Consider the following 24,216-nt stretch of genomic DNA (forward strand, 5'->3'; position numbering starts at 1 on the left):
TAAAGAGAAACGTCTGCATAACTTTGCATTTTTACAAATTGATTTGCTGACATTTATTTCTAAAAGTAGACTGGCCTTTTCATTTTGTAACACGTATTTGTTAGAACAGGTGAAAAGAAGAAAGATTTTAAAATCAAGGTGAAGCTCATGCCACAAGTGAAAGACAGTTGAGAGTTAGTTGCTGACACTTGGGTGAGAGAAAATGATTTTAAAGCAGGTGTTTCTTCTCTCTCCACATTTGTGTCCAGCACAGACAGGTGGCATGATTTTGGTTTTAGAGGGGCACACCCTTTGAGTTGTGTAAATATAGATTCTTTGTTTTTCTTCAAAACTTGCCTTGAACATACACGTGAACATGCACGAGGGCAAGGGTGCAGTCAGATAAACAGGGTGCTTGGCTATCAGATTGGTAGATTCATCTCTATGCTCCAGTGTTTAAAGAACACAGGAAGATGGTTCATTCTGTTTGTTTATACCAGTAACTTTTTGTAGCATAAGTGCAAATACATAATACTTTGGAAAACTTAGTAGTTTTTGCATTTGACATTTCTCATGGTATTTCTTAATTTTCAGAAGCGTCCTGGAATACCCTGACACATGCTGTTTATACATACACAAAAAAACGTGTGTATGTGTTTGTGTGTATGTGTCTCAGAGAGAGAGAGAGAGAGAGAGAGAGAGAGAGCATGATTGCGTTGATTTTTAACTTATACTTACCTTTTAATGCAACTTGAACAATATTAGTCCCACTAAACCATATGATTCTAAAGTTGTGCCTTTTAAATAAGGTGGCTGTGCTTTTCTGCTGTGATGTTCAGAGACACTCTTTTGGTATTGGTCATTTTTTAACAGGCTATGTCATCCGTGCACCAAACCCCCCAAACAACGAATCAGTTGAAGAGATACTTACTGTTCCTGAACCAGGCCCCTACTCCTCATGACAGTAAATCCTATAACTTCTTTGTCAGGAGCCCTTAAATATGTCTAAGTGATGTAGCCCTGGCGGTGATGCGGCTGCTGCTCTCACCTAGAACCACTTCTTGGGGAGATAAGTCTGCTCTGGCATCACACCTGTGTGTCAGAAACTGAAAAGCATCTGGAATCTTTCTGCCCCGCACCTACCTGTTTGATAGTATTATTGAGTCAAATGCATAAAAAATTCTCAGGCTGGTCTGACCATGGCCTTTGGGCAGTATCTGTCCAGCCCAGAGCACTCCATTTTAGACAGCTCACACTGGCAGAGAGCCTAGGTTCTGAAGGAACTTGGATTCCTCCCAACCAAATGAGGGTGTGGGAGGGCTGTGTCCATTCCCCAAGTCATGGGCCCGTATCTTCAGTTTAGTGATACAGAGAGGGAGGTGGAATTTCTTCCCTCCCGTCTCAGAGTAGAGGTTGTCACAGCCTGTTTGTTATTTGGGATTTCCTAGATTCATGGAGTTTGGAAATATATATCCTGAAGATCATCTCTAGATACATCTACTTACAGGTCTCACAGGGCTGGAACTGCTTTCTATGTATTAGGTAGATTCAGGAAGGTGACGGGCAGGTGTCCCTCTCTCCGGGTCAGTGAACGTGGCCATTGCTTTCTCTTATTATACAGTGATCAGTTCTGGCTCTGCGTCCTTTCGTAAGGACATGAAGTGTATGCCTATAGTATGACTCTTCCCCTTCTGTGACCTCCCTTAACTGCTCTACATCCTTTTCCTCCTCCAAGTGCCACATTAACCCCGTTTCTTACAGCACTGATCAGTTTCCCTCAATCTGCCCTTTTAAAAGGACCTCTCCTTTCCCAAGTAGCCCGATGCTTTTGCCAGCCTCACTGAGGGTGTGCCCACTGTCCAGGTGAGGGTGCCTTGCCCTCATCCTCAGCTGGACGTGCCTGGGCCCTTGGAACAGCTCTCCTGCCCAAGCCTGGCTGCTTCTCTGCACATTTGCTGACTTTGTTCGACAGATCATTCATTTTGCGTATTTTATCCCAGCTACTTGTTCTGATTACATTGTAATCCAGAGGACTTCATCATAACCTTTTCTTTATATCAGCTTCTTGCGTCTATCAGAGAGTAAAATCCAGCTTTGAGCCTGTGAATGAGCATCTTGGAACTCCTAGGGATAGGATGTTTGGTACCACTTAGACAGAAGAGAGCCTGAATGGTTCCAGACTCTTCCCTTAAATCTATATCATGGTAGAACTTGTCAACACAGAGGGCTGTGGGTTTTTGCTGCATCGCATCTGCCTTGCCAGTTTAGCATGGCTCTGGTGTTTTGGTTTGCCCTCTCATGGGAACACTTTTAAGGTTTCTCTTCCAACTCAAAGCCCTGCATGGGCCCATAACTCCCTGAGTTCTTGGGGAAAGGCACCTACAGACTGACTCTCAGGCCTGATGCACCGAAAGCCTGACTCGCTTGTGCTGCGTCCCAACGATGATAATGTTGTTCCCTTCATTCCTTTTTGCCTGGACTGCGGCAGACACTGGGTTGTCTGGATGCACACTGACTTTGTCCGATGTTTTGCTGTAAAGCTCGCATTTCCATTGGTAATGGTTCCTTTTTTATGATGGGCTTTGCCTACCTCTCCCCCTCCTTCATTTCCTCAAGGTAGTCTCAATACAGCCATTCACCTGCTGCTTTGAGGGACAAAAATCTAGGCTGAATAAACAGGGTATTTAAACGAAAATGTGTTGTTTTAAACTGAAGTCAGAATTGCATGTTTTAGAGGCTGTGAGTTTCATAGACCTGCGGATTCTCCATTCACTTCAGGATCCCCTTGCAAGGTAGGATGGGAATTAGTTTGCCTGCTTTTTGTTACTGTTTGTTTGTAACATCTTTTCCTTTCCCGTTGGATTAAAAATTTCGAGGCAGAAGGGATCAAACTTCTCTTTGACTTATATCTCCTCTGTGTCTCACTGTCAAGAAAGGACTACCATTGATTTATAAATGTCGCTACTTAGTTTTGAAGTGCGCTTTTAGTTTTGTTGAAGTCTAGAGACTCTAGAAGATGCTTGATTTTTAACCTCAGTGGTCAGAAATCTGTCATGTTTTCTTTGGGCTTAAGTGATAATGTCCAAACCTCAGTGACACCTAAGTCAGTACAATCCTACCCAGGCCATTGGGTAGTTGGTGACTCGGTTCATCACTTTGAGAGAGGTTCCAAATGTATTTTTCTGAGAACCTTGGGGTAAAAGGTTATTTTGGTTTTGCTTTGTTTTTTGCTAAATTCACATTACTCAGCAGTTACAATGAACAGCAGGTACATTCAGGGATCTTTAACTGCTGTAGTTGTCAGAAGGCATTGAATTTTTATGCACGCTGCGTCTTCTCTTCAGAAACATCTGTAGTGTTTGGTGAGTTTTTCTTTTGTTTTGAGCATGAATATATGTCTTTAAAAAGCATGGAATGTGCTTCTCTCCTGCCCTGGCATGTTAGATATTGGTTAACCCGTACTTACCCCTTTTACAGAAAGCCCAGTTAAATCCACGTTTATTGAGCATCTATTGTTTGCCTGGGCACTGTTACCCAAAGCTGAAAGCCATAGGCATGCCTTCAGTGAAGACCTGCAGATGAATCGTTGCAAACCAGGGCAATCAAGAAGTATTTACCAGGTATAAAGGAGCCGGGAGATGCACCAGATAGAAAACCTTGGGGAGGTTTTGAAGGGTACATTGGTATTTATCAGACAGGAAGACAAGGACTTCCCAGGAAGCGAAAGAAATGGTGTGTACGAAGGCATGGAGGCCTTGGCAACAGCAGAGTTCAAGGGATTATACATAGCTCAGTATTGCTGGAGCATAAAGAACCAGAAGCATAACTCGGTACTGCTGAAGCATAAAGTTTAAAGCGGCTACATAATAGAGCACAATGGTTAAGAGGGTTGATCTGAAGCCAGTTTACCTGAGTTCGAATCTTAACTCTGTGATATTGTATACTGAGTAAGTTACCTTCTTTGGACTTCAGTTGCTCTGTCTATAAAGTAGGGACAAGTAAATTACTTGTCTCATAGGATTGGCATAAAGATTAAAATATGTTCATATGTATAAAATGCTTAATGCAATGACTCACATCGAAAAGCCTTAATAAACTCCAACTATTAATACGGTTACTGTCATTACAACAAGGGGATGAGTAGTGGGTAATGACTGAGGAGGAGCGTTGAGACACTTGGTATTTGTGGGAGCTTGGCCTTTATCCAGTGGGAGAGAGACATGTCTAGCAGCACTTGGGGAGTTTAGGTCTGAGAAGAGAGGGTGGGACCTCGAAACCAATGAATAAGTTATTGCGGTAGCCTTTCTAAAGGGTTTTGCAGGCCTGAGCAAAGAATGTGGTGAGATTACGCCTTGAGAGATATTAAGGATATAAAACTGGGAGAAGGTGATGAGCTATTGGCTCTGAGGGATGAAGAAAGATACCACAATGGCCCTGGGGGTTTTTACTTGGGAAACCAGGGAAATGGAGAATCACCTGTACATATAAGACACAAGTACTTGTACTCGCCCCTTGTGTCCCCAGAGGCTCCTTCATCCACATTTATTGAGCACCTGTTGTGTGCTGAGTACCGTGGAGCTTCCATTTCTTCATTCAGCTGGTACAGCACCAGTGTCCTGTGCTGGGCCAGGGATGTAGAGGTAAACCAGACAGAATGCTTGGGCCTCGCAAATAAACCAACATCTAAATAAGTCAAGTGCTGGTCACTGTGTTCTGAAGGCTGTAAGCAAGAGCTGAGAAGAGAGAGTGACTGTGCGGGGACTACTTTAGGTCGTGTGGTCGGGGAAGGTCTTTGAAGAGGTAATATTCAAGAGATCTAAAGGATGAGAAAGAGCCGTCGGTGGGAAGACTTTGGGAGCAGGCATCTGGGAACAGCCAAGGCTCTGCGGCAAGAAAGAGCGAGCCTCAAGACAGGCAGTTGGATGGTAGGTCCAGGGCACTCGAGGAGGCTGGACCAGAGATAAGAGGCTTGGGAGTCCTCATTAGGACCATGAGAAAATGTTAGATTAATCTGTGGGAGAGCTAAAGATGCCCCATTTAAGGAGTGGGCAGAGATGCAGATAGGAACCGGAAGGGAGACGTGGAGGAGAGTCCCGTAAGAGGGAAGGAAGCTGGCAGAGTGTTCTCACAGAGATCCCGACAGAATGATCAACTGCCGCTCCACGGAGATGAACCGTGGTGTGCGTTGTGTCTGACGACTGGGGAGTCCTGGTGACTTCCGCGTGAACCCCGGCAGCAGAGGGGTGGGCTCAGGGCGGCGGGAGGAGCCAGGAAAGCAGGAGTGAAGCAAGCGAGGCATTGGAGACCATGGGTGGCACCCGCCCCCCCCGCCGTGGGTAGCTAAGCACAGCAGCCACACATCCTTGTGTACCGGCCTCTGCATGTTTGCAGCTGGCCCGTCAGCCCTCCTCCCTGAATCATATCCCCTTACTCAGTGTTGCTCACTTTATTGTCCGCTTCATCACCCAGACAGGCAATGACAGCTTCCTTTCCCCTCCCCTCTGGAAGCTCAAGTTCTTTCCCCAGTCTCCTGAGTATCTGCTTTCTGACATGTTTACAGTTGGAGCTTCTCCGCTGAGGGTCTCTAGCCCCTACCTGCCCCCTCGTTGACTATGCCTGAGCCTGAATCTGAGCCAAGTACAGATGGAGGGAGGGTACGCTGTCCGCCCCGCCCCTCAAGCCTATTCCGCAAGTGGCTGAAACCTGGCGCTCACATCCGTGCTCTCATCCTCTCTACACCTGACCTGCAGGCTCTGCCCCTCCCCAAGTCTTTGCACCCGTTTTCCTCCCACTCCTTGCTTTGCCCAGGCCTGTTTCATAACTGCTTCCTTTCATCCTTCTTTCTTCATGCTCTGGACTGCATTTTCCGCAGGTGGGACAGGCCTGCCCATCACTGCGGGGCTCACCCTTCCGTCCTCTCATCTGGTCATCCTCCCATCTTGTCTCTAGTTAGCTCTGACATCGGCACTGGTGCCTGAGGCCCTCACTCCTGCACCCCTCCCCCAGCCTAATAAGGGAGACCCCTGGGGGAGAGGAGAACGTGGAGACCCCAGGTTAGGAGCTCCCAGCAGCTCTCTGAGTGACTTGTGTGCAGAGCCTGGCTGCCCCACACCAGAGCAGCGTGTTCTCCGGGTCTTCAGGCTGGCCAGACACAAGGGATGTGAGTCGGAATATGCACATCTCAGAAATATTGCTTTAAGCTTCTAGTGGGAGGTTTACAACAGGAGATGACAGATCATTTGTTTTGCCCTGAATTTGTAGGTCTTTTGTGAGGGGAGAGAGAAGCAGAAAGAGGGAGGAGGAAAGGAATGAGAGAGAAAAATGTGTGAGACCTTAAAAAGTAGATTTCAAAAGAAGTCCATTAAAAACAAAGCTTTAGAATGGGGAGCATATGCTCCCTGGGGACGCGTGGGCTATTCGTTGCTCTACCTGGTCGACACTGGAAGGGGTATATGTGTGTCAGTAAGTTCACAGTGAGGGGGGTGAACGTTATATGCTTTTATGGCTCTGTTTGCTTCTCTTTACGCATGTATCCTGTTATCGGAAGCCAAGTGATACTTTTAAAACAGGGGAATCGTAAGCCTCAAGATAGAGACCATCTGCCTTCTGGGCTAAAAACTGACAGTCGCTGGGGTTGAGAAATCTCCCCTGTGTGGAGACAGCTCATGGAGGAGAAGGCTTGGGGTAGGGCTTTATTCGGAAGACTTTGGGAGAGTCCTCCTTGTGTAGGTTGAGATGGAAATAGGCTGGTTTCTCAGGGAGCTCAGGACTAGAGGCTCTGAACCCCTGCCTCACTCTCCAGCACACCCAGCTCTCAGTGTGAGTAAGCCCACACAAAGCTATGTTTAATCTGAGCTGTCTTCACTATGTGTAACCTAGTCATTTGGGAGTGACATCACGGCAACTGAGTCATCCCTTTGAAAGTTAATAGGAGATCCAAGATAATAAAATGGTCCTGGGGCTACCTGGATGAAAGTAGGCACAGGGTGTATGTAAAACTATTTATTAAAAGCAAAGTCAACCTCTATTGGTAGAAGCCTTGGAAATCGATTGAGTAGCACACTTGGTTTTCGTGACCCGTGGCACATTTTGTAACTAGAGGAATATCTCTAAATAAAAAGTTCACGTGGTTATTAATACTTGTTCTGATACTTTATTTTCTTTCCTCTATCTTGGTAGTTAAGAAAGTTTCCTTGTGAACTTGGCTTTAAATTCTGAAAATATTGACCTTACATCTTATTAATAGCATGAGAAGACCAGTGGGAGTTTTAGCTACACTAATGGTTATTGGATATGTTTGTTAGAGAGGTAATTATAGCAATATCAAACTGAAACATCATGTTGTTTTGTTTTAAAGAAAAAAGGCCCAAGCAGAGGATTTAGGCTTTGATCAGCATTTGAAGGTAAAGTAGATTGGTAAGAAGAATAGACAGTCATTAATGTTTATCTTATCTTAAGCTCCTCCGTCACTTGCTTTATTAGAGAACCTGGGGACTTTCTACAATCTGCTGACTTTGGAATTTACATTTATCAGTGATTCTGATTTTGTTACAGTTTGGGGTTTCTTGGGAAACTAATTGCAGGCAAAATCCATATATATATCTCTATCTATCTAACTATCTATCTATATATATATGGAGCTCCATGTCTTTGGAAACTTTCTAACCTGACATGGAAATTCATATAGGAGATAGCTTTTGGAGATAATGTTTTAGGTTCTGAGTGAATCATCTGGGTGGAGGGAATGAGGAATGGGTGAAACTTGGTGAGGTCTCCTAGGGTGGTAGAATCAGAGAGGGAGGAAAACTGATGGATCCACCAGGCCCATTTTGCCCTGTGAGTGTTTGCTGAAGCTGTTCTTGCCGTGCTTTATTCTGTCTAATTTTAAACATTACACTGCATGTTGGTGTCTCAGGACCCTGACTTGGACCTTACGACATCTCCCTTGAGAGTCACTATTACATCATCTAGGCACTGCCAGATTTCTTAACTACTAGATCTGAAGAATATCACTGAACCTGTGGCTTGCGTAAAAATCACCGATGTCCCTTTAATATTCCTATCTTTTAAAGTGCCATATGATGGGTATCTTTTAATTAGAAATTATAGTTATTAAATGTTTTACTTTTACAGGTAGATGAAGGGGTTAAGGGGAAAAAGTATGTTTGTCATGGGAAAAGCTGCTAGCTGAATAAAGCACTCTAGGAAATACGGTAAATGAAACCTTTGTTACTGTAAAACAATGGCCATTAAGTGACTATTATGTAATGTTATTTCTTAAGTCTGATCTGGAGTGGCTTGTTGATCTTGGAACTTGAGATATAACTCCTGTACAAATATTACTTTCACTTGGCTAATGTCAAGATTTCTGATACACAAATTGAAGACTTTTCCCAGTAGATTACCTACGTCAGACACTGAGCATTGGAGGTGTAGAAGCCACGTCAGATAGTTTATTTTTCTAGGTAAAGGTTAATTTTATCCTCTTGGTATTCTCCATTCTAGACCCACGTATATAAACACAAATTACTTGCTAATCCAAAAAATAGTTCACTGTAAAATTAGCCTACCCTTGCTTAACTGCTCCAAAGGGCAGACAGGTGGCAAGACAGCTGATAGGCACACACACCTGACTTGGCAGGTTGAATGGATGACTGTGAATTTGCATTTTCCATAAACGATAGGTCCCCAAGCAAAGGGATTTTTAATTTTTGCTTCAAATGGCCATGGTGGGACAGGTAGAGTATGGGATAGTTCAGGGGTGCTTTAGGTCACAGTTGTTGATGAGGATTCTGCAAAATGAGCCAGTATGTTTATGAATTTTAATTTCCTGTGTGTTTTAGGATTTGATGTCTGGGGTTAGATGTTTGGACCACAGAATTAGTAAGGAGTAAAAGTTACTTCATTTTTACTATATGACCTGTGAACTTTGTACGTACCGTTCTTACTCAATAGATGACTCCTGTCAATTTTAGATAAGTTAGCCATGGAAAGCTAGGATTTTTTTTTTTTTTTTTTGCGGTACGCGGGCCTCTCACTGTTGTGGCCTCTCCCGTTGCGGAGCACAGGCTCCGGACGCGCAGGCTCAGCGGCCATGGCTCACGGGCCCAGCCGCTCCGCGGCATGTGGGATCTTCCCGGACCGGGGCACGAACCCGTGTCCCCTGCATCGGCAGGCGGACTCTCAACCACTGCACCACCAGGGAAGCCCGAAAGTTAGGATTTTTAAGGTGAAAAATCAGTAGTGGTTTCTATAAGCCTCCTTAACATAGGAATCCAGGCTCAAGATCAGAGCTCTGCTTCCTTCAGTGCAGTTCTTGGATCTTAGTGATTTTGATGTCATTTTTACCAGCATCGCTACTGCCAAGATGCCCTCTTGGCAGGCAGACTTCAGTTTTCTCTGAAATTGTTATTGATTACTTATCATTTGATTGCTTCTTTAAAAAAAAAAAAAAACTCTTTAAGCAAGAGAAATTGTGGTTTATTTTACCTTCTGAGACTTAACCTTAAAATTATTCTACCTTTTCATGTAAGACCTAGGGTGATCTTGGGATCAAAAGGTACAAATACTTGCACTGGTTAGATATTAATATGATGCAACTTTCTGATGGCATCCCTCAGGAGGAATACAAACATTCCATTTAATGGGTCCCAGGTTTGAAATCCATAAAGAAAAGTGTTCTGACTCTTGGCACTGATAGACATATTCAGAAATGTTGTATTCAAGCCAGAGTAAATATATATGCCCTTTACACTTTCTTTCAGTTAGCAGAAGTCACTTCTGAACACTTATTTTGGCATTAAGGAAGCTCGTCATGACCTATTGTTCCAGAAAGATTATAGTTCTCATTTTAAGCCAGTTTTCTAGTTCCCATGTAAGTGAAATGCCCAGCCTGGAGCCGAGGAAACAAGCTTCGCTTTTCAAACCTTCCATTCTTTTAGGTGTGTCCCACAAGCAGTGGCTTGTAGCTGCTCCTTCAGCCACTTAACAGGTTTGATTTCAAATCTATTTAATAAGAAACTAACATGTTTGGAGGGGATTCATGGCCCAACATTTATGGATTTTGTTGGGAAGTTCCAGGTGTGTATATATATCTTAAACTCTATGTTAAGTCATGCTAGACTGGAATGATTTTGGTTTGCTTTGCTTTGTTTTGTTTTTGCCTTCTAGTCATAAGATGTATTAGGGATTGGATTGAGAGGGGGCAGCCCCCAGTCCTGAAGGCCATGCAGCTTCTCTTTCAATTCCTTGTCTTTGGCTGCCTTAAAAGCACTAAAGAGAAGTCAAGTGTTTATAAACTGGGCCAAAAAATAGAGAAACCAGAAGCCAAGAGGGATTAACCTCTGAAACATGGGAAGTTGATTTACATTTAAAAATACTTGGAGGGGCTTATTTATGAGTTATGTATCTTTGTGTGATCCTTTTTTCTGCTTTGTGGCTCATGGATGAGGCTGAATCACCTTCTGAAACCTGATAACCTAATAACCTAGTTTGACTCTGTCTGACTTCTGTGGGCAAAGCCTGTGGATTTATCGCATTGCCTTATTTATTCATTTATGTACACATATTTATTGAGTACCTTTTATGTGACCAGGACTATGATTATCACCTGGGAAACAAAGGTATATATGACATGGTCCTTTTGTTCAAGTAGCTTAATCTAGTGGGGTTAGAAAGTGATGCTGACGGATAATTACGGTAACGTGTAATAACCAGTAGGAGATCTACCAACATCAGCACAGGAGGAGGGAGAGGAAGAATATCTGTTGAGGTCGTTTGGTGCGTGTTGTCTCATTTAATGGTATATATAATACCTGTTATACTGATGAAAAAATTGAGGCTTAGAGAAGTTAATTAATTGTCCCCAAATTACCAGTAGTACATGGTAAATCCAGATAAAGGTGTAACTGCACTGCCCTACCTCCAAAGGAAATACAGCTCCAACAGTATTCTAATTATTGAAAATAATATTTGTAAAGTAAGATTTTAGTCACTTAATTTTTATCACACAGCAGCCTCCTGGCAATTCAAAGGTATTTGTGGAATATTGAGCGCTGGTAATCTTGATCTTTGCTATAGAAATGCCACCTGCTGTCTGAGGGAAGAGAGTGAAAAACAGAAGCAGGTTTTACTTTGTTTTAAAATGCCACCTGCTGATTCCGCTTCCCATTAGTGGAAATTGTATATGTATTCTCCTGTAATTTCCCCATCGTAAAGTATCACCGTTTATAATGGTGTTTGAGTGGGCTTGAGGTTTCACTTATGGGGTAGCTCTGAATAGCTGCTATCTTACAGGCCTTTTGAATAAATAGCACTACACTGCACCCGTGCTTATTTTGCTGAGGTTTCTCCCTACGTATCATGAAATCCTGTGCATTCACATGAGTGTATGTATTATGCACTCATCTCAAAATCCTGGCCGATCTTGTAGTAGAGCGTATAGTCCATTTCAGAGAAGGGACAGAAGTTCTCGCGTCTTACATGGCAGCACAGTGTGAATGTCAGGAAGGAGCTGCTGGGATTTTAGAGCTGAGTTGCTTACAGGCTTCTTCTTCACGTTTTAAAACTACAGTAATTTCTCTTGAATGTGCTAATACTAACTACAAATATGCTGATGCTAACTACATTTTTAGAGAGATGTTTGATGAGACTTAAATACATATTTAAGTATTGAAGACTCTGTGAAGATCATTGTATTCAGAGAACTAAGACTGCTTTGCTATGCTTAAAACAACTGTATGAGAATAAAGTATGAACAATCTACGACATGCAAAAGTCATAAACGTTGCATCCAGAATTCTCTAAACCACAAAAATCCTTCACTGGCCATGTCTTAGCTCTCAGTGGTGCAGTATGTGAGCTGCTTTTGAGAAACGGCTGCTCCTTACTAAGGATGGAGTTTAAAAAGTCTTTCCTTCAGGTGCTCTTTTTTAAATATTGAAGAAGGTGTTTATCACGGCCACTAATCCAGATTCGTACTGACACAGGGTTTACCACTTTAATTTACTCACTCTAGAAAAAGTCCAGGCAGCTAGATGTGCTTTGTTTTGTTTTGTTTTGTTTTTGACACTGTTTATGAAGATACAGTTTACATACAGTAAAACTATCCTTTATAAGTGAGCAGTTCTGTGAATTTTGACAAGTTATCACCACAATTAGGATATAGAAAGTTTTAGAAACTTAGAAAGTTTAGAAACTTAGAAACCTTAGAAAGTTTTAGGTACTTTTTGATTGTTTGATAATGCTAATAAAGGAGTAGAATAAGATGTTTTGTTTTGCTCTCCCTTGTCCACCCCCTGCCTTTTAAAAATTGACTCCATATTTTATTATGTTTTGCCTAGTTGTGCCCCAGTGTCCTTTATCTATTCCAGGATGCCAGCCAGGATACGGTGTTACACTGTGTCATCCTTTTAAAAAATCATTTTGATGAGGAAGATGGTTAACACGTAGTTTGATTATGTGGTTGGTAATGTCAAGTAGGTACCAGGAAAAGGCATCAGAATGAAACACTCGAAAGAGAAGCTCAAACTATCTAAATTGTGTGGTCCAGTCTCACTGTATAATAGCCCCTTTGATGCTACATAGGTGAAGAAGTTTTAAGAAACCAGATAAACAAATTCTACTAGCAGGAAATGGTTATAAATAATTTGGGGTTGTTTATTGGGGAAGGAAACAGAGCCACGAGGTGGAAGACTTGGAAGCCGTGTAATTTAAGACATTGATTATGGTTGTTGGAAAATATAGAGATCCAGAAGGAAGCATGGAGTTTTTCAGTGCAAGTGAAGACAGACCAACACATGCATTTTACAAAAGATAAACTCAAGATACTTCATTTGCTTTGTAAGATAAGTTATCGTCTTTTCATGATTTTCATTATATTTTAATTTCAGTGGAATGTATATAGCTTTGAGAAGAAAATTTTAAACTTATGCCTAAGACAAAGAATGGAGAAAATATGAACAGCCGTAAAAAAAAAACCACCCCAAATTCTAGTGCTCAGATATAACCACTATGAAAAATATGGGGTTATCCTTCCACATGTTTTTTTCTGGGCGTATGTGTGCACACATGTGCATGTACACACCACAAAACTCATATTTTATTGAACCTCCTGTTTGATGAGTTTTCTTTTCCCCTTAAAGAGGTTCTTTTAAACACCCACCTTTACAATGGTAAGATTTCCAGAAATTTTGAAAAATATTTGTAATGTACAAGAAGGTATGGGTCGGGGGTTGTCTGTAAAGTTGTGGGGAAGCATTCAAAATCATGCTGTGAAAGCTGCCCTGCTAATGCACAGCCTCACCTAACTGTGGGAGTGTCCACAACAGCTCACTGGTGTGCAGAGTGGGAGTGAGGCCATGGACACCTGTGATGTCACCTTGGATGGTCTCACATTTTAGGTTCTGTTTTTTTCCCCCTATATTCAGATCTCTTTTGAAATGTTCCCTTTAAAAATATTCCTGCTAACTCGGATTCCAATTAACATCTCCCCACAGGCTTAAATGTTAAACCTCAAGATCTAAACTTTATCCCTTATGTGTGTGAGCAGGCTTGCCAGATGGCAGGCCAATTAATATATTTTTGCAAGGTGTAGAAATATTTTTTCTCCATAGGGGAACAATGAATCCATCTGCTCCACATTTTCCTTTCCCCTCTGTCCTTTGGGGAAAAATCATCATTTAATTTTCAGAACTAAATTGTGCAACTCTCTAAGTGACACTTTCTGCTTTTTAAGGGAGGTGGTTTTAGAAATTGAAACTTTTTCTTACTCAAAGGATGTAAAAGCCCTATGTCATGGATTAAAATATCTGGACATCTAAGTTTCATCCAGGGTCCTTTGTTTTAAGTTGGACATTACAGAATCATATTTTAAGAAACTGATTCATAGAAGCCTTAACTTGGAAGAGGCTTCAGAAACATCTAGTCAACCCCCCTTATTGTAAGATGAGGAAGTTGATGCTTAGGTACCAAAGTTTCAAGCTAGTAAGCAACTTGGAACCTGGTCTCCAGGTTCCAAATTAGGACAACGGTGTTAAAAGCAGAATCTTTCATTTCTCAAGGGGAATAAAAGGAGGGAGAACCTTGAATAAGGTTCAACCAGGAGAAGAAGCACACTCATTTATTGCCTGTTTTCTCTTGATTTGAGCTGTGTGCATCACCCCTATACTCAGTGGCAATTGATATCAACAGGTAATTAACTATTTAGAGCTGTGTGTTGCCTCCAACTCAAAGTTCCTGAAGTACCAAGTACCACGTCCTTTCTTTAAGCACTTATAAAGTGTGCTGTCTGTGCATGGAATGAATGAATTACTGAATATGTGAATATCAGTGAGCTTATTTTACAAAATCCTCTCAGGACGGTTTGGAATTCTAGGAGTGTGACTACCTTATAGCTTTGCCATAATCTGACACATTATGGCAGATGCTTCCTTTTCCCTTATGGTTATGAAGGAGTTCAGTACTGAATATTCCGGAAGCTTCTCTTAGTAGGAATGTTTTACCTGTAACTCTGTTTACCAGCATTTTTGCTGTCATAGTTGGGCATAGATTGGTTAATGTTAAATGAAAGAAAGGATTTAGACTTGACTTTTTTTTCTCTTTCCTTCACATTGGCTGTTCTTCCTTATCTGTATTTATCCTAACAGACCCTGTTCCTATAGTAGAAAGAGTTCAGACTTTGGGGCAGGGAGACCTTGCTTGGAATTCTGACTCTGTGACAAACTAGGCGTGTGATTTCGGCAGGTAAACTTACCTCTAATACTTGGTTTCCTCATCTTTAAGTAGGAAGAATAGCCAACAAATCTTTTTTTGTGCCTTAAATAAGATAAATTGTAAAACATTTAGATCAGGGATAGACAAGATACATTCTATAGGCCAAATCCAGCCTATCACTTGTTTTTATACATAAAGCTTTATTAGAACTCAGCTGCCCCAGTTCAGTTAGATATTATCTATGACTGCTGGTACTACAACAGTATAATCCAGTAGTTGTAACATGAGACTCTGGCCTGCAAAGCCAAAAACATGTACTGTACTATCTGGCCCTCTACAGAAAATCTTCGCCAAACCGGGGCCTAGGGCAATGCCTCGCAACTATAGGCACTCAGTAAATGTTCATTTCACCTTCTTCCCATGGATTATTTCAAGTGCAGTCTTTTCCTGTAGGCACTCTTTAAAGCAAGGTGGTTCTGGGGTGGCCTTCTCTAGTGATTCTTCTAAAGCCCCTGCCCACTTCTGGAGTATGGCTAAACCTTGAGCCATGACTCAGGCCAGAACATGCTGAGAGAGGCATCTCCATGGCTCCCACACCCTGATGTGGATATAGCGTGCCTGGACTTGCATTGGGTGTCGTGCATGTTACCGGAAGAGAGTTTTCTCTAATCCAAGTGTAAATAAAGTCATTGCTCTTTAGATTGCAACATGTCCAATTTAGTTTGAATTATTTCTCCCAATGAATTAGTAGGTGTGTCCAACCTATACTTCTTCAAAAGTTTCCCAACACAGCCCGTCAAACCGTGGAATTGTTTTCATTTCTGAATACACTAAAAATCATAACACATTATAAATGCTGTCTTTAGCAAAGGACCTTCTTGATTCCTACAGCGGGAGTTTTCTGCAGCGACCCTGGGCTGTTTGAAAGAGAAACTTCTCACAGGAGTGATAAAATCTGGGGCTTATTTTGTTTTGTGTTTTAAGCCAAGTGAACTCAGGGTTCTTCCGCAGTTTTGATGACACCCTGGTGTGTGATAGAAGACTAAGACGGGGAATAGACTGGTGGCATGTGCCCAGTGAGGACTTTAGCAATCGATGGCTACACCCCACCTCCCACATGTGGTTGAGAGAAAGATTGAGGGCCTCTAAAAGCTCTTAAGGGCTGTTAGGCTTTCTTGTTATTTTTTATTTTTAAAAATGTATTGAGGGACTTCCCTGGTGGCGCAGTGGTTGAGAGTCCGCCTGCCGATGCAGGGGACGCGGGTTCGTGTCCCGGTCCGGGAAGATCCCACATGCCGCGGAGCGGCTGGGCCCGTGAGCCATGGCCGCTGAGCCTGTGCGTCCAGAGCCTGTGCTCTGCAACGGGAGAGGCCACAACAGTGAGAGGCCCGCGTACTGCAAAAAAAAAAAAAAAAAAAAAAGTATTGAGGAAATTTTTTCAGAATAGTAAAGGGATTTTTAAAACATTTTAACATTCCCTGTGTCTTTAAAAATAACGTTGGGAATAAATTTTAAAAGCATTATCTAAGATTTTGTAAAGTCCTCCTTGACTCTTTGCCTTCCTATTCCAGCACATTTTAGTGTTTTTAGTGCTTCTGTACAGGCCCGTTAGCATTTTTCCCAACATGTCATAATTCTGTGTATACTTCTCTGAATTCCCAGCTGATTGTGAATGCCTTGAAGCACAGACTTTGTGCCAGCCTAGTGCCTGGTACATAATAGACACTTAATAAAGGTTTATTGAATGAAAGCACTCCACAGTGAGCATATCCGAGCATACCAGCTTCTTCTGTCTTTCGGAGCTATTTCCTTAGGATAAATTCCCACAATAGAGATTTCTAGGCCAAAGAGACGTGAACGTGTTTATGAATTTTGATACATAGTGCCAAGTAGCTTTTATGTCTACTTGAGGTTCCTTCCAAGTTTGTGACTCTCATATCACATGGTACGTTATTGCTAGATTGGCGGCCGGGTGTTCCATATTTTCTCTAGCAAAAAAAAAAAAAAAAAAAAAAAAAATGACAGGAGGGTATATCATCGCCAGATTCAGGTCTGGAATGAACATTGCATATGCTTTAGGATGAAAAGCTTCTAAAAGAATCAAAATTCCTTCTGTGGAACTTGGGAATTAGAGGGAGGCAGGAAGCAGAGGCGAGGTATAGGGTAAAAGACACTGTTATAGGAGCAGATAGCTCCTGGAGTTTTATTATTGCTCTGAACTTTTACGGTGCTGTCATCAATATTTCAGGAAAGCAATTGGATATTTTTTTTATTTGTTTTCTCTCCTCAACACATTTAATGTTCAAATGTGAAACATTATTTATTGCAAACTGCTGTTAATGCACATTCCAAGGTCTACTTTTATCAAGGTTTGAAACTGTTTGTCTAATGTATTATGCATTTCCATCTTCAATTGATCTGATTTGTGTGTGAAATAAGATTGAGTCTCCGTACTGTGACCTTGGGCAGCACTAGCTTTTTTTGAGTTTGATAATTTCCCCTCCCTCAGCTAGTACTTGGCGGGCTCATCAATGACCACCGATACATAGCCATATCTTTGGTACAAAGTATGCTATTGACGAACACCTGGAATCACCTAAATGCCACCTCATAGATGGCGTATAAAGTTTGTGGGGACTAGGCTGAATAGAGCAAGGGCATCGTTCAATTAGGGATTCTCGTGAATATGAAGGTTCAACAGATACTCTAAAGGATTTATGAGTGTTCTGTGTTCCATATTCCATTGCGTATATATTTTCTTACAGCTCAGCTTCAATCCATGCTCAGAGCTGTGACTTCAGTCTCTGGAAAAAGAGTGAGATAGAAGTCTTAGAAAAACTTGTATATGATAGATCTGGCTTTCAGCAAATATCCCTCATCTTTCCCAGCAAACTACAGTCTCTGGGCCTTGATCTTGTTAGACATTTGTAGGAGGATCTTTGAGAAGCCAACAATTACATGGTGGCACGTGACCACACTTGGGTCATTTCGAGCCGCAGCTGTAAAGGACTCTACGAGCAATGAAGTTACGGGATCTTGTTTCTAGTCACATTTCTGCCACCAACAAACCATGTGATGTTAGCAAGATTTCCTGGGCCCTCTACTGCTTACCTGTTTTTAAAATTCTGGATTCCGTTGGCAGTATGGTGAAGCCTTTGAACCACTTTTCTGACTAATGTTTTTAAGTGCATAAAATAAAATGTATAGAATTATAAAGGAAGCCAGTTATATTGAAATCATCATGAAAACATTAGAAATTGGGGATTTTTGTGATTCTTTACTAGCACATCAGATATCAAGGTCTAGAGGTGGGTCTACTAACTACCATAATTTTGAAGTGGTAATGAGTATAAATGATTTTTTAATGTATCTGCAGCAACTGTACCATGATATGAAAACATGTGATTTCTATTGACGACAAAATCAAAAGGAACGCTAATGCTGTGAATGTACACGGAGGAAATGATACATTTCAGTTTGTGGTTAGTGAAAAACCACAAAACAGTCCAAGTTTGTAGACTCATTAAATTCTATTCATAGATCTCTTAGATGTCCATGGATTCTGTGGAGGTCAGGAATAGCTAGATCCAGAAGCTCACTGCCATCCCTGGCAGCTTAGACTCTAGTAGTACAGAGAAAGGCTGACCCAGATGGCCTCTTGAGTTTATCAGAACACTGATTTGGGGCGCTGGCATAATTAAGGGGATGTTATGCCAGAAAAGTAACCTTTGATTCACCTAGTAATTACCTGATAAGCAAACAGTGAGAAATTCCCTGTGTTTCATATGTTGCTTTTATTTAGCATGTAGCTAGGAAGCTCAGGAAACAATAACACGGGAATGATAGAAACAGTTGCCACCCTGGTCGTTTCCCTTTGGAGGGACCCAAAAACCAGGGCCTGTGGGAATGCGACTGTATCGCTGTTCTATGTGTATTAAGCTGTGTCCTTTACTTACATTAGAGGAACCTGAATCTTCCAGCATCTTGCCATCAGAGCATCGCCATCTCTTTGTCATAACCACACGTCTTCCCCTAATTAAGTCGGGCACGAACACACAGAAATCATGTGCTGCGCCTACCTACTTACCAGGCTGGAATTGTATTGCCCAGCTGGAAAGTAAGATCTTTGAAATAAAAAGAAGTTAAGGAATAGTAGTGATAAAACACTTCTCATTTACTTGTCTTGAAGTTGTTTTCTTTCCTAGACTTTCTAAGTGTTTTAATCATGAAGGTCTAAGTATGTTCTACATAAGAGGAGTGGCAAGCAAAATTCATCCTGATTCTTTCAGAAAATGGAAGTCATTTCTTCTCATTACCTACCTACCCCCTTCAACTTTGCATTTTGGAGAGAAAATTATTTTTTGGGGGGGGAAGAGAACTATAAATGCTTTTACATGTCACACCACTTGCCTAATTCAGCATCATTTCACAATATTGGTTGCAAATGGAAAGGGAGATTCTTTTTGGCTTTGCAGTTGCATTATAAATGCCTCTGCATTAATCTGGGTTCAGACTCTTAGGCTAATAGACCTAGGAGTGGAGCAAAGTGTTGTGATTTGATTTGTCCATTTACTTGTGTGAAAGGTAATTCATGTGACCATAAAAATGCTTTTTAAACGTGGACTCATTTTCAGGTTAAAACATCCTCTACCAAATTAGATAGGAAGCTTGAAGCATAGGCAGTAAGCAATTTTTCCTCCTTCAGGTGTTGCTATGGATCAATATCTTTTATTGACTTCTAGGGTTTGCATGCAATTTTCTATCATGGTCGTTTATGCTAATCATCATGAAACAGAATAATTGTAAATCATAGCCCCTTAGGCACATTTTTCCCTCCTGTAATACTTGAGACCACAGAATTATGTTCAAAACAGATGAGAAAAACAATCCATCATTTTTCAGTGACTCACGGAGTTGACACAGATGTGGATGGTAAGAACTCCTTCCCTCCTTATCTTTGGACTTCACCTTATATTTTAATTCTGAATGCGAATGCAGATGAACTCCCTGTGAAAAGAAATTGGGTTTAAATTAGCCAGTTACCTTTATTTGTGAAAATGCAAATAGATCATGTTAAATATGAAAAGTAGAATAACTATAATATATCCTATTTTAATGTTGGTACATAAGATTATTAAAAGTTATCTTCATCAGGAAGGCATGTTTACGTAATTATTGTAAATTATCAGAGTTATTGCCCGAAGAAGTGTAAGGATATTTATCTACATATTTAATGATATAATTCAGATAATTAGTATAGAATATAGCAGTTTTTTACTTTAATACTGTACTAAGATAGATGGTTTGACTACTGTTCACATTTATTTGTAGTACAGAACTCATTGAAATGTATAGTTATTAACAAAAACAAAGTAAAATATATCTTTCTTGACCAGTAGCTCATACATGTATGCTTTATTCTCATCAGAGTCCCAACTGTGCCATGGAAGCAAAGTTAACTCTAGCTGTATGCATATCCCTGTACACACCCACAGATGAATGCATATGTGTTGTGTACATCACGGCGTCTGTATGGGCTAATGGTCTAACTCCAAAAGGAAACCCTATTTAGTAATGGGCTCTTAGATATGGTGCCTGAATGCATAGTTGCCTCTACCCATAGACCTGCATGAAAGATGAGGGAACCTCTGTCTATTTTTCTTTAGTTCATTCCAAATAAAAACTTGACCTATCAGCGTGGAAAGTAGAAGCTCTACACTCCCTAAGAATGATAAGCCTTTTCTGCATGGGAGTTTTTGGGCCAAAGAAGGTTTATGGATTGTCAGTGAATAGAGAGTTGGATGAAGGCGTTGTTTGACTCCCAGTTTGTTTTAAGCACTTCAGGTATGAAACATCCTTACTTCATGGAAGCCACCCCTTAGTGTCAGATCCATTGTCGTGGTGACTTCTGAGTTTAAGATGTGCTGAAAGCAGGGGAGATTTCACTTGGGAGATGAGGCTTGGACTGTGGAGCTGGGTGCGGTCTGCTCTCCATCCTCTGCATCTCTTTGTTCATGAATTCAGTAAGTAATAGCTGAGCACCTTCTTTATGTCAGGCATTGTGCTGGGGAGGCAGTGGTGAAAGAGGCAGGTGTTTCCAGCCCTCTTGAAAGCTTGCAGTTTCATGGGGAATGCAGTGGGGTGGGTAGGGAGAGAGGAGGACACAAAGGATGAAGAAGAATTTACAGCCCTGTGTGTGATTATATGTCTGTGCTTACCCACTCTCAGCCATGTTGTGGTGGTGGGAATACAAAGACTTTTGAGAGCATCTCAGGGACAGGTAACAGAGAGTGGGCTTTCAGGAAAGTTAAGTAGGTTGGTTAGTTAGTGAAATATGGAAGAGGATATTCCATGCAAAGAGACACATACCTGTAGAAAGAGACCTTGGAGCGAGAGTTGAAAAATTTTGATGAGAGTGATAATTAGAAGTCTGGAATTTACCCTGTGAGCAAGAGGAACCACTGAAGGGTTTTACACAGAGCAGTGATAAGATCTCCTTTGCCCATTGGGAAGATTTCTGGCAGTGGAGGATGAGTTGGAATTGGACAAGGAGGTGGCTGGGAGTTCAGTTAGAGCATTCTTCAGCAAGCTTCCAGGTCAGAGATGGTGATGATACCATGACCAGGTTGGGGGCTGTGAGGGTGAAGGGAGATGAAACCCACAGGACCAGATGACCAGTTGAGTGATTAGAATGAGGAAGGCCAAAGGGTTTGTGCCCTTATTTCTGCTTTAGGCTGTTGGGTAACGGTACCAATCCCTGAAATTGGAGACACAGGAAGCAGGGCAGGTGGGGTAATGATGATCATTTCAGTTGGGGACTCACTGAATTGGAGCTTCTGTAGACAGCCACGTGGAGATGTGCAGCTGGCTGTTGGATACAAGAGTCTGGAACTAGGAAGGAGTTCCAGGTTGGGGATTGAGAGTCATCCACAGAAAGATTAATGGCAAGCGCCAAAGTTACTTAGTGTTGAGTATTTCTCTTCCGGGAGTCTCAAGTTTTTAGAGCTGCCTAGACCCAGGCACTGAATCTAATATTTTGGGTCTTGTCTTTTCCCTAGCAAAATGGAGATGATTCGTAGATGGTTTAGGTAGTGTTTTCTATGCAAGACAAGCCACAGAACCATGTATTTATCTTTTCCATAGACATGTGTGTTTTCTTTTGCTTTGGAATAGTGTTTGAGATCTAAGTTTCTTTGGTCATAGGAGAAGCCATAACTACTGAAGTTTCATGGTAATTCTGGAATTTTCCTTATAGTTAAAAGTATAGGGGACTTATCTGGTGGCTCAGTGGTTAAGAATCCACCTGCCAATGCAGGGGACATGGGTTCAAGCCCTGGTCCAGGAAGATCCCATATGCCGCAGAGCAACTAAGATCGTGAGCCACAACTACTGAGCCCACGTGCCACAACTACTGCAGCCCGCATACCTAGAGCCCGTGTTCCACACCAAAGAGAAGCCACTGTAATGAGAAGCCCGCGCACCTCAACAAAGAGTAGCCCCCACCCGCCGCAACCAGAGGAAGCCCACATGCAGCAACGAGGACCCAACGCAGCCAAAAATAAATAAATCAATCTGTTTTTAAAAAAGTATATTGGGGACCATCTATGTTGTCACAAATGGCAAGATTTCATTCTTTTTTATGGTGCATATATATATATATATATATATATGTAATCACATCTTCTTTATCATCTATTGATGGGCACTGAGGTTGGGTCGCTTCCATATTTTTTATTTTCATCGAAGTATAGTTGATTTACAATGTTAGTTTCAGATGTGTAGCACACTGATTCAGATATATATGTATATATGTATATATATATATATATATACTTTTTCAGATTCTTAGTGCTGTATACAGTCCATATCTTGACTATTGTAAATAACGCTGCAATAAGCATAGAAATGCTATATTTTTTCAAATTAGTGTTTTTGTTTTCTTTGGATAAGTAGCCAGGAGTGGAATTGCTGGATCATATGATAGTTCTTTTAAAAATTTTTGAAGAATCTCCATACTGTTTTCCATAGTGGTTGCACCAATTTACATCCTACCAACAGTGCACGAGGGTTCCCTTTTCTCCACATCCTCTCCAACTCTTATTTGTTGTCTTTTTAATGATGGCCATTCTGACAGGTGTAAGGGGGTATCTCACTGTGGTTTTGATTTGCATTTCCTTCATGGTTAGTGACGGTGAGCATCTTTTCATTTGCCTGTTGACCATCTGTATGTCTTCCTTGGAAAAATATCTATTCAGATCCTCTGTCCATTTTTCAATCAAGCTGTTTGTTTTTTTGATGTTCAGTTCTTTCTGTATTTTGGGTATAAACTCCTTATCGTCTATGTCATTTGCAAATATCTTCTCCCATTCAGTAGGTGGCCTTTTTGTTTTATTGATAGTTTCCTATGCTAAGAAAGACAAATACTGTATGATTTCACTTATGTGTTGAATCTAAAAAACAAAAGAAATGAACAAAAAAGAAACAGTTATAGATAGCAGGGAACAAACAAGTGGTTGCCAGAGGGGAGGGGACTGGGATGAGGAAAGAAATAGGTGAGGGAGATTAAGAGGTACAAACTTCCAGTTGAAAATAAATAAGTCACGGGTATAAAATACCCAGTGTGGGAAATATCAGTAACAATGTGAGATCTTTGTATGTTGACACATCGTAAGTAGACTTATCATGGTGATCAGTTTGAAATGTATAGAAATATCTAATCACTATGTTGTGTAACAGGAACTAACATAGGTCAATTATACTTCAAAAACAAACAGACAAACTCAGAAAAAGAGATGAGATTTGTGGTTACCAGAGGTGGGGAGTAGGGGGAGGGTGAATTGGATGAAGGTAGTCAAAGTGTACTGTACATAATTCCTGTTATAAGGTAAATAAGTACTAAGGACATAATGTACAACATGATACGTGTAACGAACACTGCTGTATGTTATATATGAAAGATGTTAAGAGAGTAAAGCCTAAGAGTTCTCTTCACAGGAAAAAAAATTTTTTTATTTCTTTAATTTTGTATCTGTGTGAGATGATGGATGTTCACATGTTCACTTAGCTTATTATGATAATCACTTCACGATGTAAGTCAAATCTTTATGCTGTACACATAAACTTACACAGTGCTGTGTGTCAGTTATATCTCAATAAAACCGGAAGAAAAAAAGTATTTTGGGGAACCTCACCATCCTGTGTATTGTGTCTCTAAGACAAAAGAAATAAGTTGAGTAGAAAATTGAAGTTGCAAAATTCTGTGGCATGGTGATAGTGCTTTTTTGATTGTTCAGTTTTGCTTTGCTTTTTTGTTCTATTTTTCTTGAGAGAAACGGAAAGCATTTTCCATTTAAAAGTGCTCTGTTGGCAGTATGACTTCTAGGTCCACATAGAGGAAGAATGAGGTGGGCAGAATGGTGGGAGTTTTGGAAGGAAAACATGTTTCCTCATATGGGGAAAAGGGTAGGAGTAAGAAAAGTACGTTTGCTCTTTTTTCAATGTAAGTTCCTGGTCGATGGAGACCAT

General features: G+C 41.2%; 1 protein-coding gene across 5 annotated transcripts in view; it reads left to right on the forward strand.

The window, feature by feature from the left end:
• MAST4 (microtubule associated serine/threonine kinase family member 4) overlaps nucleotides 1–24,216 on the forward strand; it is a 568,007-nt gene that overhangs the window by 409,904 nt on the left and 133,887 nt on the right. The window lies entirely within an intron of this gene.

This window comes from Phocoena phocoena, chromosome 3, assembly GCF_963924675.1.
Source record: "Phocoena phocoena chromosome 3, mPhoPho1.1, whole genome shotgun sequence".
Lineage (NCBI taxonomy): Eukaryota > Metazoa > Chordata > Mammalia > Artiodactyla > Phocoenidae > Phocoena > Phocoena phocoena.